Raw genomic sequence first — 19,518 nt, 5'->3', positions numbered from 1 at the left:
CCACCTCTCCAGCCTGTCCAGGTCCCTCTGGGTGGCATCCATCCCATCCAGCATGTCTACCTCGCCGTACAGCTTGGTATCATCGGCAAACTTGCTGAGGGTGCACACGATCCCACTGCCCATGTCTCCAACAAAGATGTTGAACAGCACAGGTCCCAGTACCAACATCTGCATGAATAGATGCACGCGACCTTAAACTGCACGCCGGCTGGGTGGGTCCTGTGCGGCCGTACGCTCTCGGATATTCTTTGTGCTTCTGTAGTTTCTGCATAAAACCTTGTGGAAGATTATGCCACGTGGCATCATCACTGGCATGTGATTATATTTCTGGCAGATGCACGCAAGTTCGGATGAGCAGTGCATGCACTGGCAGACACACACAGAGATTCCCACGCAACTAATGAGTACAGGGAAGTTAGGGCAATCGGGGATTTGCCCATGACCAGGACATTGTCCCATGGGAATGGCACACATAGGAAAAGCCTAATAAGATTTCTCTGTCTTTTCTGTGTTTGTAATGGAAAGAAAATACTTCATTATAAGGGACTTAAAAATGAAGAGATAGAAACTTCATTTTTGCAAGCAGTCAACAGAAAAAGCTGATTAAAGTTTCTAAATGTTAGAGATGATAATTTTCTAAGGAAAAGCAAGTATTACATCAAACACAGATAACTATTGCAGGCCTCAATCATTATAAATTTCAACATAAAGCCGCAAGCTGGTGCATCTACATACCTTCAATGTGATTCTGTTCTGTGTGAGGAAACGAAGAATGGATCTATATTTGCTTTGCACCTTGCAGCTCCTGAAGCCACGGAAAAGGAAGCGCAACATAGCCTAGAGGGAAATATTTTTAAGAAAGCTTATTAGTCAAAGCTAACCTCAAAGAAGACCAGTTTTAAATGGACATTTGGAAGTGAAAAGATGGGTACAGGAGGAAATTTAGGTGTTCTAGCAGTGATGGAGAAAGACCCTGCAGTGAGAAGGAGCAGGCTGCTGTGTGCCACTGGTGTGGGGTGGGTGAGAGCAGTGTCCCCACGGCACCTTCCAGGCCTAGGACGCAGCAGCAGCGCTGGCGGCTCCCAGCGCCCTGCGTGCCCCTCCTTTGGGGCATCTCTGTGCAGCAGCTGCGCAAAGCAAGGCTGAACACAAATACTGGTTTGCAGTGCCAGGCAGACACAGACAACAAACCCTCTCCTGTTCATGCTTTTCCTTCCTTTTTATCTCAGATCCACACAGCTTTTTATATAAAATGTGGACTCTTAATTTAGGATCCCATTAGGTGATGAACTAGTCCGAGAAGCTGATTCACTTAGGATCTATGCCAAAAAAGAAATGCATTTGCCATTTGAATCATCCTTGCAGGATAGACAGAAGGATATTAAATTCAATACGGGTCCCTAATAACCTAGCACAGATGAAGGAAACCCACCCAGCTGCGTTGTTGGAAAGAAAGTGCTTTTTATTAACTGGCCTTAAGATGTGACGTTCATACAACAGAAATAGACCCCAGTAATCCATGTGAGGAAAACATGTTGGAAACAAAGGGATGAAAATACATTAATTCAGGAATAAAATTGAAATAGTCCCTAAGCATTTTTTTCCACCTCCCTGTGGTTTCTCTGAAGTTTTCGGTTCTGTGAAGTTTCAGTCTGCAAATGTCACCCCAATTTGTCATCCTTTAAAAGGCTGCTCTGGTTCACCAGCATCACCCGCTGCCCCTCGCCAGGTGAGCGGCCCACTGAGCTGTTCTAGTTTCTTCATGTTCAATATGGGAATATCTTTGTCTTGCAGGGTGCTGCGAGCATGATAATTATGTGTCATTAATAGCTGCAAAGCTCTTTAAAAATCCTGAAAAGGAGGGTGCTGTGTAATACAGTTAATTATAGCTCAGTGACTACTCCTCTTTGCAGAGAGCGGGGCTGGAGGAAGCTCTGGCCCTGATCACAACTCCTGAACTTTGGAGATGGCCAAGGGGTTTTTCCCCAGAAACTCAAATCCCCAGTCCATCAAAATGCAAATGTAGGGCTCCGAGATAGGAGCATCTTACAGTAAAATCTCACGTTGTTTATGCTCCACCAAAATCAGAGACCCCAGAAAGCTATGAGATGATGTGTGGCAGTCCTGAAGGTCCTATGTTGCCTGTGGGTTGTACCTCTAGTGTAATTATCAGTGCTTCCTGCAGTTACAGCTTTCTGTGAAAATTGCAGGCATCCTTTCAAAGACTGCCTCTAAGCAACCACCCCAGGGTCAGACAGAAAATCCATGGAGGAACTGAGATAAAATCCAGATTTCTTGATTCCCATGATTTGACCGGATCAGGAAGAAAAGCCAGCAAGCAGACTCCAGATCTGAGGACCTCTGAGTCCTGGACTTCAGTTCAAAGACCTCTGTCCCTTCATGTCTTATTCTTCAGCCATATGGTCAAGCTCTGCAGAGCAGGGAACTCCTTGCACAGGTGGATTTGCTCAGATTTGACGGGATGCAATCATCGGCACGGATTGCCAGGACCTTGTTGCTAAGCAGAGAGTTGCAGGTTGGCCAGTCTTCTCTGCACCAGCTGAAGAATTGCTCTGATCCCCTGCCACATAGCCCCATGTGCCCTTCGCGGGCTGGCCTGGCTGTGTTGGAAATGTGCCACGTTGCTTGCACAAAGCATCTCTCCAAAGTTTATATATAGAAATAAATCAAGCGGCTGCAAAGCCTGGGCAGACAGCGTAACGCCCGTGGAGGATGGAGAGCTCCCAGTCGCACCGACAGCGGCAGGAGCAGCACCTGCCTGCCAGCACCAGCTCTGGGCTCTTCTCCTCCTTACCGTGCTGTCTGGGGACAGAGAGAGGGACCAGGTAAGAGGATGAGTGGAAATTGGTGTGTACTTGGTGGAGAGGCCATGCGTACTTTAAAAAGCCCATGCTAATTAGTTAGTGGGAGATGAGTGCAGGAAGATATTAGGGAGAGGTTAGGGCAAGGCTGATCCTGTTCTGTGTTTTGTCTCAGCTGCTCTGCCTCGCACCCTGTGCTTTCCCTAGTCTTGGGTTTGCCCTCCAGCCTCTACTAGGAGCAGGGACAGAGATTTTCCAGGACATAAGAGGCAGTGCATCTTCCCACTCTTGCTGGCTCTCGGCCTTTAAAGTGCCTCTCTCTTTTCTTTTGCTTGCTTTTTTCAAGAGCACAGATTACAGGGACAGGAGACAGCAGCAGGCTGCAGAGCCGGAAGCAGAAAATGTTCATCACCTCTCCTGTGTCACTGCACATGGATGTTGTTTCTCTTTGCCGCATCTGTAATATCAACACTCACAGCTGGACAGGGTTTGTTTCCGGTAATGCAGATCTAAATCCAGACACCCTCCACCCTATAAAGCCAAAAGAGTTACTATTAATTAGATCAGTGTGGCTGAGATGAGAATCTGGGATTAGCTTCACATTCACCCTGTAGAGGAGACGGTGCCAGAGCAAGCAAGCAGCCCGCAGGTTGTCACGAGAGTCTTCTGCTCTCGACAGCAGTGCGCTGGGGGTAGGACAAGGGGAAGGGCAGAGTCTTTCCCTGAGCTTGGGACAGGGTAGGGAACGAGAGCCAGGATGAAATTCAACCAATCTGAAGGGTGATGTGATCCCTCCCTGTTCCAAAAGGAAAGATTTTAAAAATCAGAACCAAATGTACATGTGTGTGTGTATATAGAGATATTTCTATACTAATCCTTATTTAGTATCTTTGTTATCAGACATCCTATTGAAGAAGAATCAGTTAAAATACCCAAGGCCTAATTCTGCTCAGTGACACCGGCGAAACCAGCGTTCCTCCCGCAGGGCTGTTCTAGAGTGCTGTCTTTGGTCCCTTCCCTGGGTCCCTTCTTACCAACAGCTTCTAAGATAATTAGCAGGCATCAGATGAGATCTAATTTTTAACAAACTTCTCCCTGCATGGGAGAGGGAGGGGAAAGCTTAGTGGATAGCAAGAACAGTCAGTGTCAGGGAGTGACGACAGTTCCTTTTATCATCCTCTGAAGAACAGTGACATTACCAAGGATTTATTTACAGAAGCTGGGAGAAGTAAGGGAGATGCTGTCAGCTCCTTAAGGCAGAGACTGGTTTTAGTTATTGTTTTTCCTTTGTTTGCACAACACTTAGGCCAGTGGGGTTCCTGGTGCAAGAGGAAGCCTCCTGCTGTAGAACAAGTAACATCAGATGACAAGTGCTGAAATTGAGGCTCAGACATCTATTGAGGAGAACTGGAGAAAGCGGGTCAGGATCCAGAAGCAGCCTAATCTGGCCTGAGGTATGGGGCTGGAGGAGCAGAAGGTGGTAGTGGGGTGCCGTGAGCTGCACACGCATCTCTACGCATGGAGGGAGGCACAACACAGAGATCCTTCTTGTAACTCTGCTGCAGCGTGGCTTACCACTAATGAAACGGTGCTGAGCAGAGCGGGGTCAGCTGTCTCCCAAAGGCGGCACATTGGCCTGCATTGCCTTAGTGGTCATTTGCTTTATAGCAGGATGCTCAGGAGCATCAGCATTTGGCTTTCGTACAAGAGAGCATCATCTGCAAATAGATCTGCCAGGCCACACTCTGGAAGAGCATGCAGGCAGCTCCCCACAGCAGCAGGCAGGCAGAAGGATTTTGCATCCCTGGTATCGTACATTGCCCAGAAAGCTAATTTAGTGCAAGTAGCCTTTATCTCATCCATTAAATGTGCAAGTGAATTGACCTACTCCCTGAAAATGTAAAACATTGCTAGAATTTCTGGCTGGGAGAAGGCATCAGCCCCTTACTCAGTCAGCTCCCTTATCTCTATTTTACCAACCAGACTCTTAGAAAATCCGTTATTTTTCAGCATTAATTCATGAGATGGATGTTAGCCAGAATTCTGTGATTGTACATATCCTAACAAGGGCAAAAGCAGTTCCCACCTTTCAATTATATAATGGGCCTTTCCCAGGAACTGGAGGAGTAAGGGTTCCCATTACCACCAGCAAGAGTGTCATTAAGGCCCAGAACTGCTTACAAAAAACTCTTCAACTAGGTAGCTAAACTTAGAGAATAGTCCACAACAGACAACGGACAAGTTGTGAATAACCTAGAAACAAGAGGAGAAGAACAAACGTTTTTTTCTAGTGCAAAAGACAACCTGTGACATCTGCATTTTCTTCTGTATTTTTTAAGGCTTTTACTAAAATAAAAATCTAGTTTAAGTACACAAGTAATATATACAAGTATATATTTATATATACAAGCTGTATATATGTATGCCCAGGCTCTGCCTACTGTGTTCTACCATCAGGAAAAAGGCCTGTGACCTCTATATTCAAGGACCAAAACACACATACAGAACCTTGTCTGTTTTGTCAGACCAGCATGTGCTGTAGCTATTACTATGCATTAGCTCACATCACGTACACTTACACACAAGCCATGATTGCTTCCATTCAGGTCAGTGATAAAGCGGCTTTGGAGAAGCAGATTCATAGTGGAAGATGTACCCTTGGGCCAAAGAACTGTTAAATTATCAGCATCAAGAAACCTACTGCAATGTGACTAGACAGTTGGACAGTACTGGGCTGAGGCTGTGTTTACTCTGGATTTTTAGCCTGGCCTACACTGACCTTATTTGTTTTTTTTTCCTCAAAGTAATTTCCGATCATTGCTACCACATGGGTTCATTTCCATGGCAGACAGAGGAAAAGACAAGTCACTGCAGTTGTCGATAACCGAATCAATACCATCATCTCAGCAAGCTGATGCTTGCCTCCCCCAGCAATACAGACAAACAGGTGGGCAATTCAAAATTCTGGGTGTACCTACGAGTAAAATCAAGCAGGTGAGAAAGTACTAGGCTAAATGATTGCTGCGGGTCCAGAAAGTCCTCCACCAGCTGCGCTCTGTGCTTTATAATCCTGCTCCATACTCAGGTGAGCCTGATCACCTTCCACACAACCAGCCCTCTGCTGCCACAGTCCTCCGTTGCCTCCTCCTAATAAGCAGTGGCCATGTGAAGAGCTTTAAACCTTGTTGGCCAAACAATGGGAGAAATACAGGATTCATTTGGCTGATGGGAGACTCAAGGCATGGAAATAATAACTAACCTGCCAGACCACCCTCGGAAGCTGAGCTACATTGCCCAAGGGCCTGCCTCCCATTTTAAGAAAGATGATCTCTATTACCATGGGACAGAACACACTTACAGTTTGTTAGGGAAGTACAGATGCCTATAATCTGGCTTGTAAAGAAAAGGCTTTAAATGACCAGGAAACAGCACAAAGATCTGAGCTTGCTTTAAGAACCTAAAACATGCACTTGTCTGTAAGTGTAGCATTCCACCTCCATACGACTCAGCTGCTCCATGGACTCTAGGTGAGGAAGGAGGAAGAGATTTTGTTTTATCTTCCCTGACAGTGACTGGTAATGACCTGTGAATTGGTGTCATGTGTGGCCTTTTTTTTTTTTTTTTTTTTTTTTTGCAGGCTGTAAAACAATTAGGCCTGTTCCCTTGTTACAGTTTTGCTTGGTGCACCTGGGAGAGTTTTTGCTCTTGCTGCCGGGGAGCACTGTATATCTGGGAGTTGTAAAGATGTCTGTGGTTTTATTGCTAGATTTTTACAAACCTCAGGTTTGTATTTTTATTATGATTGCCGCTGTGAGGACATTATAAAAAATATTGTGTTTCTCTTTGAGATTATGTTTCACTCTGTTGATCTTTCTCTTGACATTTCAGGGAGTTGGGGGATACTGGCAAAACATGCAGAGTCAGCAAAGGTGATCTCCTTCACCCCAAATCCTACCTTTGCCAAACTGGGGAGGCACAGGATGTTTTCATTTATTGAATTAACAGAGGCTTGGGCTGGTGTGAAGCAGTGTTTGAACAGAGCAGGGCATACTGTGATGTTAACCGCCCAAGACTGTGCCATTTTCCCTCTCCTATCAGAGCTGCTGCATCTTTTCCCAGCCTTCCTTTTTGCTCATCCAAACCTCATATAAATACCCCAGTCTTGGGGTAATGGTAAAATTGCACAGGTGTTTAACTGTCATTGTTTCAAACCTGTTTTCAGACTGGCAGGACTGTGTTTCAGACTGATTAAGCAAATCATATGCAAAGAGGAAATCTCTCCCCTCTCTTACCTGAGGCTAATAGTAAAGTTGAGATGCAGAGATGTGCTGGCACTTGGCTGCTGTAGATCTGTCTCAATTTTCTGTTGTTATTAGTCAGGGGAACTCTAAAACCTCATGATCTCGCCTTGAAGATACAGAATTGGTTTCCATTAGCTGGCTGAAAAGACTAAAAAAGGCACGTAGGAATCTGCAGACATGAAACTTGTGGTCAGTCTCGGCTCTTATCTTTTTATTGTGTTCACTTTCAAAGGACTCTGAAGAACCTGGCAACTATTAAGGAGTTGGTGATAGAGCTGTAAATTACATGACAGTGTCCTGAAAAGAGCCGGTTTCAGTATTTGGAAAGAACAAAGTTAAAGTCCATTTACTGTATGAGCTGTTGCAAACACGAAGACCTTCTAATCGATAGGATGAGGATGGGAACAGCTTAGGATAGAATAATTTTAGATGTTGGGAGTTACCCTGTATTATTTATTATTAGATATAGTTCAGTCCAGGCACTGATAATGACAGAACTGTAGTCACTGAGTCTCAGCCTTAAATAAAGTATTCATGGGTACCATTAATATGCTGTTCCTCACGTCCTCAACAGAATTGGCCGGGATAGACTCTGAGATAACACTGGGATAACACACTGCCTGACCAATGGACTGGAGCCTTTGGGGGGTTCAGGGTACTAGTTTTCCTTCTGGCCATATCTGCTCTGTGACCTCTAGCAAGGCAGTTCCCTTCTCTGGAACAACAGGACAGAGATGTCGGTAGAGGCTTCTTGGCAGCAGAGGGATGCCTGCGGCAGATAATCACCAACCTGAGTCATCGGGTTTGCATAAACACAAAGCTGCTCCATCCGATACAGTCTGTGCCCTGGCCACCCCTTCTCCGGGCCTTGCTGTGAAAACCCTGCTGCCAGCAGATCTGTCCCTGGGGCACGTTCCTCCCTGGGCCTCCACACACGCCTGGAGCATGAATAGAGCCAGGCTCCGGGGAACCTTTCTGAATAAAACCAGAGGAGATATAAGGCTTTGTGTTTTGTTTTGTGTTTTTCCATACAGGGTATGGTGGTTTGGCATCTGTCAAGTGAACAGATTAAGAACAGATGGGGAAAGATGTGAAACCCCGTTGATCTCCGAGGGATTATTTCAGAAACACAGAGAACAAACGCATGCTGGATTCTGGCCCCTGCTCTTACGTCCTTTCTGCAGGCGCTGCCCAAAATGTGCTTTGAGCTGGTGAAGAGCTCCTCTGCTCCTGTGCCTTGGGCACATCCAATCTCCTGCCCCTCTTGTGCAGCCGCCCCCTTCCAGCCTCCACCATCTCGGGCACCTCCTGGGCTGGGACCCACTTGGGGTTCCCCCCCAGCAACGGGGCTGTGAGGGAGAAGGGCTGCACCCTGCCCTGCACCCGCAGCCCAAAGGCACAGAGACCCTCACCCCCTTCCTTTGTCCATGCTGCAAGCAGTCAGCTTGTAGCTCCGTTTCACTGTTGGTTTATTGTCCATCCTTAAAACAAAGTCAGGTCACAACCCCACAGAACACATCCCTGCTCCAGTGCTGTCCCTAGCTAAGGTATCACCACATGCGTTTTTTCCTTGCAGCCAGCAGAGGACACTTGCTTTCTTTGCAAAGACTTTGCCCTGCACTTGGATGCAACAAAGCAAAAGAGGAAAAGATTCAGGGCTTGGCCACATGTGGGCACTGGAACAGTAAGAGATTGGCCTGTCTCAGACTGCTTTCTAAGCCCCAAGGCTCTGGTGGTGCCTTTTTCCTTAGCCTTTCATGAGAAGTTTGAGATGTGCCTGCAACACGCTGTAAACCGTGCAGGCTGGCTGCGTCAGGGTCCCTGGGACGTGTCCTCTTTGGGGTCTGTAACCCCCCAGATGTGGTATCACCAGGCTTTGCTTCAGAGCGCGTGACTCCATGGGTGGCAGGAGGCCGTGTGGGCTGACTTGGCATCGTGGGTGATGGCAGCAGCAGAGATCTCTGTGCAAAATGCAAAACCTTGGCAAACATTAAGTTACTGAGCTTGACCTGAGCTCACTGTTGCAAAGCTGTGCAAGCAAACGAGCTTCAATCTGGATCAGATACGTAACTGCAGACATGGCACATTTGAGATGCAGGTAATGCTCAAGAGGAGCGTATCGAAGCCAAGCCAGGACTAATCCCTGACCTCCACAGCCTGTTTGGCTGCTCTGATGGCCTGAAGGAATATTAAAGTTCCCCCAGAATTCAGGTGTGCGACACTGGGGGGGCTGAACTGTGCAGAACAAGCCCGGGTTGGAGCCCACAGCCCCGCTGCTGTTAACACATAGGTTATGAGCAGTTTTGTGGCAGTGGATTGGCAGGGTGAAGGGCGCCCTGGGCTCTTGGGTGCCCAGTGCAGTTTAGTCCTCTTTGAGGGAGCCTCTTGGCCACACATGGCCCACAACCCTGTGCCAATCTTTATACTGCAAGGTGTGAATGCAGGACAGCAAAATAAGGCCCTCCTCCTGCAAATGGCTAAGCCTATAAACTGCCCCACTTCCTTCAGGGGCTGGACTTGCCTATGCTGTTAAGCGAGGGCATGGATGTTTGCTGGGCAAGACCTGGTTGTACGAGGTTTTGCACTGATCCATCTACCTGTAAATGTGCTGCTCCTGCCTTTTTTTTTTTTCCAGGCCAGCCCTGTTTGCTGGCATTTGCAGGGCATGCCTCTGGGGAGAAGGGCACTTGAAAAGGCTAGTTTAGTTTACATTAACATTTTTTAATCATGGGTTACTTTTTGTTTAAGGGTTGCAACTGGCTTTCCCCACCTCATGTGGAACAACGTGTTTTCCTTCTGGTGATTTATGAGAAGGGAACCATGAAAAGGAGAAAGAATAAAAGTTAAACCTCTGTGGAGAGCCCAAGAAGTGTGCAGGCCACCTTTGAAAACGCTACACCCACTGTGCCATGTAAAATCATCACAGTTACATCTAACCTGTAAGCACATATCTCTTTAAATTGTCTTCTTTAGGGACTTGGGGCCTCATACAGCGAAAATGGAGTCAGAATAGTTTAAAGCTATGTACACCATGTCTGTGCTTCAAGAAATAAATACATACCTCAGGTCTTGAAGGATGCAATGGCAGATGCCCATGCCCATGACCAGATGAGTCTGGGTTTTGGTCAACTGTACTATGCCTTCCCCTTCTGACTGTCCTCTGTATCGATTTTACTCCTGGGCCACAAAGGGAATCTTGGTCTTAAATGAGCAATGAGCGCGATACCTGCAGCTGTAAAGGCAACACAGACAAGTGTGCAGAAAAACATACAGAAGTGGTGGAGAAAGTACTCCGCCTGTTCCCCACAAATGGGCCTCCATACAGCTCTCCCAAGGAATACATGAAAAAAGTTCCAGGCATGGAAGCAGCACTTTATGGGCTGCGTGGTTCTGGAGCTGAGCCTGAACATGGCCTGTGGACTCTGCACCTCACCTGGGGCTCCCATGTCCACCCCAGCTCTTGCTAACATTGCAGGAATAACCGGAACTACAAGCCACCAAGGTCCTTCACCTCCTGTTGATCCCAGGCTGCCTGTAACTGAGACCAGCTGTAGGAGAGGACACAGAAGGTCCAAACCAGCTCTACAATAAAAACTGTCTCCATCCCAGAACCGGCACAAGCCAAATCTCTGGTGCAACAACTTGAGGGATACATTTCCAGCACAGTGGAGCCAATGCTTGTGGTAGCTGAAGTGCCCTGCTAATGAGTGGAAAGATGAGGTACAGCAGACATACAGGCGGACCTTGGGTCCATAACATAGGCCAGACCCTGCTCCGGCTGTAAAAGTCCCACATTAGGCTTTAAAGATTTGTTAGCTGGAATTAAGCAGCTTTCTGGTCCCTTTCTGGTCACAGCAGCTCGATGTAACAATCCCTCTTAGCCCATTAACAAAAAGAGCTGGCAGGCCTAGATTTGATGACTGTCTAAACAATATGAAGAGGTGGTGATTTGCTGGCGATGTGTAAAAATAGGCAACAAATAAGCTGGCAACATGCACTGGACTGAAATTAAATCAAAGCAAAAGGCAGATGACTTTGAATGGTCTCCAAAGGTCACAGAGAAACAAGCAAAAACTGATAAAGTTCACAGGAAAACAAAGCAAGCAGAAGGAGCACTGCATCTTCTTGGCACAGGGACCTGTTGGCACCTGACTTGCAACAAATGTATTTCTGATTTAAAAAAATAAATTTATCTGGAGGGAGGCTGGAGGCATAAAAAAGAAAATTAACTGGTGCTTGCCTGTTACAGCACTGGGGAGAGCATGCAAAACCCATGGTGCTGGGAAAGGCTGAGTCGCAGCGGAGCTTCGATGCTGTGGGGATGGTGATGCTAGAGGCAGGCTCCCACGGTGGCTGTCTTCGATGGTGGGTGCAATGGGCACTCAGAAGGGCTGGCTGCAGGGCTGTAACCATGCCTCGTCAGTGCTTCATGCTCTCCCAACTGTTCATTAGTCATAGGAAAGGACCTACTTCACAGCATATATCCTGCTCGAGGGGATGGCTACTGTGTAAGAGACTAACGCAGAAGAAACAGCTCCAGCATTAGAGGTCAGAGGCCAACGGTCCTTACAGGAGGCAAGATATAACCACTAATAACGAAGAAGCAAAAAAGAGCCTTTGCATTGGGGACATAAAATAGCAGTGCACCAAACTCAGTGGAAAAAGCACTCTCAGCCCAGTGCAAGGAACTCAGAAGCCACGAACAGCAGGGCAACCTACCCATGGTGAGATGCCTAAGCAGAAGGAGGATATGAGCATCAGTTGGTACTTCCCTAATTACAGGATCTGCTTAGCTATGTTATGTTCCATGCAATATCATTAAAACACATAAGTTTTCATCTTTTGACAGTTCGGTTGGTACAGCATTTAATTACCTCTGCAGCTTGGGGCTGATAGCAAATGCTTTTCAGACACCTAATGGGGCTAAAATAGGCAGAAAAAGGGCAAGTATCCCCTTCTCTCTTGGCCTTTAGCAAGGGCAGAATCCATCCCCCATGGTAACCTCCTATGCATTTTCCTTAGTATTGCATTAGGAAGCAGCAGTAGTAGGCTTGGAGCAACCAAGCCCAGAGAAATGGGAAACACATAAGGGAATGGTTTACACCAGTTCCTCCCAGTGCTGTGACATGAAGAGTTCAAATCAGTGTGTGGGTCACAAGTTCCCATCAGTCCCTGAGGGGTTTGAGCTCTTGTGGGCATCAGCTTCTTGCAGGCAGCAATCCTCAACCTGGACATCAGAAATACACCAGCCCACATGCCAAATCAGGAGCTTCTGATTGCCCCCAGCTAATGACACTGGACTTTTGGGACCCATGGGAGAGACCTTCATGAAGATCCCAGCCTCAGGCCTGTTAGAAATGGCTTGCTCTTGTAATGCAAAAAAATCCTGCATCCTCCACACCCCTGCATGCCCCCTGCCTTGGGGTTGTGGGAGATACATAAGTTTCATGTGAGGGAGGGATTGCCTCAGTGCTGTCTGGTTTGGGTGGAGAGTGGGTGGCGGGTGATACCACTTCCAATTCCTAGCAGGAATCTGGATGTGTCTGTGCTGGGAAATTGCAAAATAGTACATTGTGCTAATTAATGCCAAACAGGAGGGCTTTCAATATACATCATCAGAATAACCTTTAGCAACCACTAGATGCCTTCCATCCACGGGTATCTTATAAAGACCATTTATATTTATTACGTGGCAATGGAAATACATCTCAAGAGCAAACTGCCCAGCGCAACCATAATGCCAAGTTAGGCTTAAATTATCTAATGTGTGCAGAATGAAACACCACTCCGTTCATTCATGCTCCAGGAGTGCTATTTTCACCACTGGCAGCTCCTGCTGCACTAACTAAAATACTTCTGATCCAGTCCAACAAGTTTTTTTCCAGGTTTGCTTCTCCACAGTGAAACCACAGACCGTGCTATATGGAAAGCTCCGAGCCTCGAGAAGTCTAGAGTTACTGTAGGTTGCAGTGGTTGGATTTAATCCTAAAACAATGAAACCAAATGTGAAAAAGACACAGATGGCTGTCGCCTCTGTGCCATTTGGAGTGGTTTTTGGTTTCCAGCCAGTCAGCCCCATGCCACAGTTATGCAAATAAAGGCAGCAAAGTTCGATGCAGCGGTATACGCATCTCTAACAGACTGTGGCATAAGGAATAAAATAGCAGTGTGTTTTTGAAGAGGGCAAAAAGATCACCACACAAGCTTGAAGGACAGAGGATTTGAGGACACAGGGTGAAACCTTGTCTTCCTTTCAGGCAAAGGAGGTTTTGAAATGGCTTTTAATGCACCTGGCTACCTGTGTACTCGTGGCCCTGAAAGCCCTCCTCTGCGGGCCTCGGTCCTGGGGGAGCCGGTTGCTTGTCCTATCTATGTAACATCAACTCCTTGGGATGGGACACTCATGCGGAGTTCAGCCTTGCTAGGCTAACAACTAACAGCAATGAGAGGCAGAAAAGGGAAGAGCCTGAGGAAGAAGAGGAATGAGAAGAAGCCATGGGAAAATAGTTCGAATTGCCTTGACCGGGGGTGCACCGCCACAGTCTAGACCTTGAATTCAGCGTGGTGTAAGGGGATGTAAACAAAAGTGCATCCTCTTACTCCAGGGTTAGATTTAGCCCTGCGGTGAACTTCAAGAAGAAACAAATGGGTAAGACTGGGCTGCAGCCCCCCATTAAAAGTGCTGTTCTCCAGCAACAGAGCAGATTTTGATCTCTGATAAATAAACTCCTAATCAACCCCTTTTTAAAAATGCCTGATGGTTCCCTTCTCAATCTCTTGTGGGGATGGGGAGGCTTAGAAATTTAATACAATTCTGTGGTTGAGTTAAACATCAGGCCGGTTTCAGACTATGTTTTACTAGAACCAGATGAATTTCTAAGCACAAAATCCAGCATACAGAATGCTGATTAAGTTTGATCTGGTGACCATCTGTCCTTGTGTTTGTAGTATGAGTAGCTAAATGAAATTCTGGAAAAAAAGGGTTATCTTAAATACACACAGGATAAAGCAAATTGAAGAAAGCCCCATTCACTGTTGCTAAGTGAATCTTCTCAGCAAGAGGGGAAGATTAGGTTTGTCTCTGAAGTTACATATGCTCAAGTTCACTTTTTTTGACTCTTAGAAGCTGAAACATCGATCTGTAACTTTTGCTTTAATTGTATCTTGTGAATTTTCCTTTAACTAACACTAAACCCAAGGAGATAATAGATTGAGTTCTGGTATTGAGAATGTTTCACTGTCAGAGCAAGTTAGTATCTTGGAAGGTGTAAATTGGTGCAACTCGATGCAATTTCCCACCCCTTCCAACTTGACTTGGGCCAGTAATCACCACAAATGGCTCCCCCCCTCCTTCATCCTTGCGTCTATGTATCTATCCATTTATCTTTTTACTTAGAAGTGAAGACAATAAAATGTATAAGTAATAGCTCGATAACCAACCAAAGGTCATCAAAAAGCAGAGGTGATGGCTGCCAGACCTTTTTCCAACCATAACAAAAATTTGCTGGAGGAAAGAACAGTATGAGAAGTGATGGCATAACATAATGCCCTCCTTTGAAGAGAGACAGCTAAGAGGCTTGGCCCATCAGCAAACTGAGTAGGAACAAGAGAAAGTATTGGGAAAGACAGAAAAATAGCACTGTGGGGATCACAAATACAGAAATAGAGACAGTGCTTGTAAGGCTCATAACGGAAATGGTTTCTAACATGCAAAGGCACCAACTTCTGGTCCCCAAGGCCCATCTCATGCCACTGGCTTCTTCGTGTGAAGAACCACATGGAGTGCAAAGCAAAACCAAATTCAGTCTGTGTCCTTTGCCAGTTTTCCCCAGCTGCCCCAGGGACTTTGCTCTTTGAAATGGAGGGTATCTGTTCTTTAAAAGTTGTTGTTCACATGTCAGCAAGTCACTTTGTGTACCAAAGGAAAGATGCCGAGGATGGCTGCAGGGCTTGGGCTGGGGCGCAGGACAGCTACACAAGAGGAGGCGGCTCAGCTATAACCACAACAAAACTGACTGGCTGAGATTTGGGGAGCGCCTTGGGTGTGGGAAGCTCTCAGCTACTAAGGGAGCTGCCTGTTCCAGGCTTTCCCACTGCTTACCCTAAGCCCAACTGCTTGATCTCCTGGTAAAAGGGAAAACTCTGCAACTGTGATGCTTTTCTGGGGGAAGAGAGTCACAAGCAGTCCCTTGAGGGGCATGAAAGGAGTTTGGCTTGAAGAGCCAAGCAGATGCCTTTGAAACTCCATGTGTATTGGCTTGTCTGCTCTGGTGATTCCCTGCTTCCACCAGCACACGCTCCTGCCTGCGCTAATACTCACATTAGGTGCTCATTTCCAATGGCTGGGAGGGAGGTTGTATAGACAGTACCTGTGCAAATGCATCTGGCTTCAATAAAATCCTGCCATTAGTGTTCAAAGTCTCCAGCTGACACAAGAAAATCCAATCATTAGGCTCCTTTCTGCCTCAAACAACCCTAGGAGAAGAGCACATTGTTTGGACTCCACTGGGCTAAATCTATGCTTTTTACATGGCTTTTTTCTTTGCATTTTCTTTTTCTTTCTGAAGTTTAAAGAGACACTTGTTTTTCTTGCTAATTCTTTCCTCCCGGGTGCTGATAGGGATCTCTGTAACATGAAGCCAGCTGGAAGAAATTCAAACTGCTTTCTATATGTTGTTATGATAGAGTGTGGGGGACGTGTCTTTGAAGCTGCTGGGCTCAAGAGATGTCCCTGATTCAGGAGAAATGCGAGAGGCAATTAAACTCTTTTTCTGGAACAAGATTGGAGTCCCTACCTGTGAAAACACAAACCACTTGCTGGTGTCACCCCACACCAACCTCTGGGGAAAAGTAAACTTTGGTAAATGTTATTTGCAGATGTTTCTGCATCCTGGGAGATCAAGGGCCTTGGCAGAGCCACCTACTGGTACAAGGAAGACTGTGGTCTGACTGTTCGAGCTAAATAGTCCAGTTCTAGTAGAGATGTGAAGATGCTTCACATCTCAGACAAATTAAATCCTCTGTTAAACCTGGAGAGGGAAAATGAACAAGGGAGTCCTCTCTCTTTGCCTTCTTGCTTCAAAAAAACAGTAAATATTTTCAAGTCACTTGTTGAAAGCAGAATCTGCTGCCAGCGAATGCACGAGGCAAGTCAAGGCAATAACCCCGTGGCAGGACACAGGAATTGGGAAGGTTTTCATGGAGGAGACATTGTGTTTTTTTGAGTTCCTTTGCTTCTATTTGTGCTTTCTCGCTGCACTGATCCTGGTGTGCCTACACGGATCCCTGCACCCATGGGAACACCTTCCATAACACTGTGTTGTGGTCAGTCAAAGAGGGGCTGTCCCCTGATTAACAGGAGTCATGTGTGGGACAGAAAGGAGATGATGGGCACCATGGCCCTATTTGGCATCTCTGCTGTCCTGGATGCTCCTGCCTCAGTCCCTCTCTGGTGGGTGCTTCTCAGGTGCCATCATTCAAAGTTGATTCAAAAGGGACTGGGGAAAGGGAAGAGGGGCAAGTCCCACTCCCTGGTCACACAGGTAGGTCTCCTTACATTGAGTTAGCTGATAGACTTTACTCTGCGTCCGACTGGATGAAAACCACCCTTATTTAAGGAGAAGTTGAAATCCTGGCCTCATGCCTGGAAACTTCAGGTGTTTAGGCACAAAGCAGCGTCTTGCACTGCCGAAATACAGCCCTGCCTGCTGGAAGAACTGTTTGATTGCTCCACCCCTCTTTCTGCCAGGGAAGGCTTGTTTCTGACTGTCTCCTTCCCAGTCCTTTCTGCAGCCTGGGTTGAAAATCCCCATGGAACGGGGCTCTGTCAGTCCTGTGGGAGTCCTGCCACGTGTTCCATGAGGCACACGTTGGTTATCAGCACCTTGGCAGAGATAAAGAAGGCAGACAAAGAGAGCAGTCCTCTAGGGAAGAGATATTCAGCCTATTCAGCCTAATGTTTATATTACTGATTCAGTCCTAGTTCAACTCCAATGTGCTGGAAAAAAAAAAAAAAAGAAAATAAAGGCTTTCCTCAGAGCCAGAGCTTCAGAAAAGCCCAGTGGTTTATTGAGTGCTGGCCCCGTTTGAAAATCTGGCTTCAGTAATGGCTACCGAGCCCTTACAAGTTTGTTCTTCAGAGGAGAAGAGACTTGACGGGACTCTGGCAGGACAGGAGGCTGACAAGCCCTCATGAAAGACATTGGTCATGTGTGGGGCCTGGGAAGCAAAATGAAGAGACAGCCAACAGCCCCGAGGAAGTGGAGGGGAAGAAGCTGTACATGGTCTCTCTGCAGAGAAGAATCCAGGTCTGTTGGGCTTTTCCTCCCTCCCCCATCTTCCCTTTGTAGATGTTTCCTGTGCAGACAGTTTCTATAGGCATTTCCTGGGAAGGCTGCACAGCCAAAGTTGCATTTTTAATTTCTTTTTTTTTTTTTAAAACCACAAGTTGCAAAGTTAAAGAAGGTGTGTGTGTGTGGGGAGCACAGAAGTATAATATGGATGCAATATTATCTGCGCAGACACAGTGTAAGCAAGTTACCAGCCAACTCTAACAGACTCTACATCAAATCATACAATCTCTTAAAACATGCAGTGGCAAAAGCATCACACTGCCTGTCTGGAGCTGGCCTCACTTGAGCTTTCCAGGGCTCTGCTCCCTCAGCTCCATCATGCCCTGCTTTCCCCAGCCTGTGAAGCAAAACCCAGAGCAAGGAAAAGCAGGTGCCTCCGGCAACGTCCTCGCTCTGGGTGCTGCAACAGTGCCGCTGCTCACATCACCCTTTGCTTCCACATCCCTCCTCTCTCCACCCACCTGCTCACTTTTGCCTTTTTCATAATGCCGGGAGCATTTTGGAGCAGGAATTCAGGAATGGTCTGTTTTACATGACTGTGTGTAGCAGTTTTTGTAAAGGCGCCCCGTTTCCTGGCTGAGGGCTCTGAGCACTCCTGTATCTACATCTGCGTTGGACATTATGATTTTCTGCCTTGGGAAGAGATAGCGTGTGGCCATTTTCTCTCCTTTTAGGCTACGGAGAGGCTACGCAATAGACTCCAATGTGGACGTAATCACTTTGCCATGGGTGCATTGCCTGTGGCAAAGCCCTGGGAAGGGCTCCCTTTGTTGGATGATTTTAGGGCAGACATACAGCTCTGAGGAGTGAGGAATCCCTGTTCCTGCCGTGCAGGAGGGGGAGGCATTGGGACACCATCACCAGGGACATCTAATTGCTATAAATAATGGCAGCTGCAAGTAAAGAAATCAGACAAACAGCTTCGGCTTTGTCCTGTTTCTCTTGGCTCCACAGATGAATGAAACTAGGGTGATTTTTGACAAGTCTAGTGCCAAGGCAAGGCAGGCAGGTTTGTAAAAGAAAAAGACCCCTCCTGACCAACCAGTCAAGCGTGCATACTGTTTTCCATGGGCCAAGCACAGGGAAAGGGCTTCAGAGGATTTGAAGTCCATGAGGACCTCACGTAAGAACTGATGCCAGGTTGGCCGAAAGGATGCAGTTGAGATCTGCCAGCTAATTATTTCATTAGTTATTTTAAACAACTGACTTATCTAGGGATGATCCCACCCAATAGTGGCACCTGTAATTAATACAATTCACAGAACAGGTCAAATATCGCCAAATAAGATCCAGGGATGGCACTCATGTTGCTCTCCCTGATTGAGCCTCTTGGAGACAAGTGAAAACACAGAGCAGCAGCCCAGGTTGAGATACTCACAGGTAAATCAAACAGAGGGAGAGTCCTGACAAGAACGTTAGCAGATGGGCACGTCCTAAGAACACCCAGGAACTACCACGGACAGGAGCCACCCTGTCCCGAGCTACGTTTAGTGTCCATCTCCCCCGAAATCACAGCATGCTGAGTGGTCCTCAGCCCCATGCGGGCTGTAGGCCAGCAGCTGTAACCCTTCCTCCCCATCCCGGAGCAACTGAATGCCCAGGAACATGGAGCAGCCTCCCGAGTTGCCACCCTCAAAACCCAAAGTACAGAATGTGTTTCAGAGTAAAAGCAGTTCGAGTGGTGTCAGCTCTGCTTGTGTTTGTTTCTACGGAAAATTGTTACTTTAATGTGAGTCATGGGAGTAATTAAGGGATAAATAGCAGCACTGCAGTTCGTCAACACGCTGGTGCCATTGCAAAAGCAAAGGGAAGTGTACGCATTCCTACGGAGACACAAATCCAGCCAGGGTGCTGGCAAAATAACTGTTCCCATCCTTTGGGCTTTGGCAGTCTCCTCTGGTCTTAGTCAGGCTGGTGTTGATCTGGAATAGCTCTGCTGACATGACTTACCAGAGAATCAGTGAGGTGGGTTCAATTTAAGTCAGGACGCACACGACAGAGACACCAGTGCAGGAACTCAACATCATCAAATGGTGGAAGCTC

General features: G+C 46.9%; 1 protein-coding gene across 1 annotated transcript in view; it reads right to left on the bottom strand.

Annotated features, from left to right (window-relative positions):
• Positions 1-10,273, bottom strand: part of CCDC92 (coiled-coil domain containing 92) — a 28,553-nt gene extending 18,280 nt beyond the window's left edge. Inside the window, exons 1-2 of the mRNA XM_009880255.1 lie at positions 10,185-10,273; positions 7,115-7,292 (exon numbers count right to left, since the gene is read on the bottom strand). The gene's annotated coding sequence lies outside the window, so the exon portion shown is untranslated. The remainder of the gene's footprint in view (positions 1-7,114; positions 7,293-10,184) is intronic.
• Between the last annotated feature and the right edge of the window lie 9,245 nt (positions 10,274-19,518).

Source organism: Charadrius vociferus, unplaced genomic scaffold (assembly GCF_000708025.1).
Source record: "Charadrius vociferus isolate BGI_N301 unplaced genomic scaffold, ASM70802v2 scaffold332, whole genome shotgun sequence".
Lineage (NCBI taxonomy): Eukaryota > Metazoa > Chordata > Aves > Charadriiformes > Charadriidae > Charadrius > Charadrius vociferus.
This window is presented reverse-complemented; position numbering and strand designations above follow the sequence as displayed.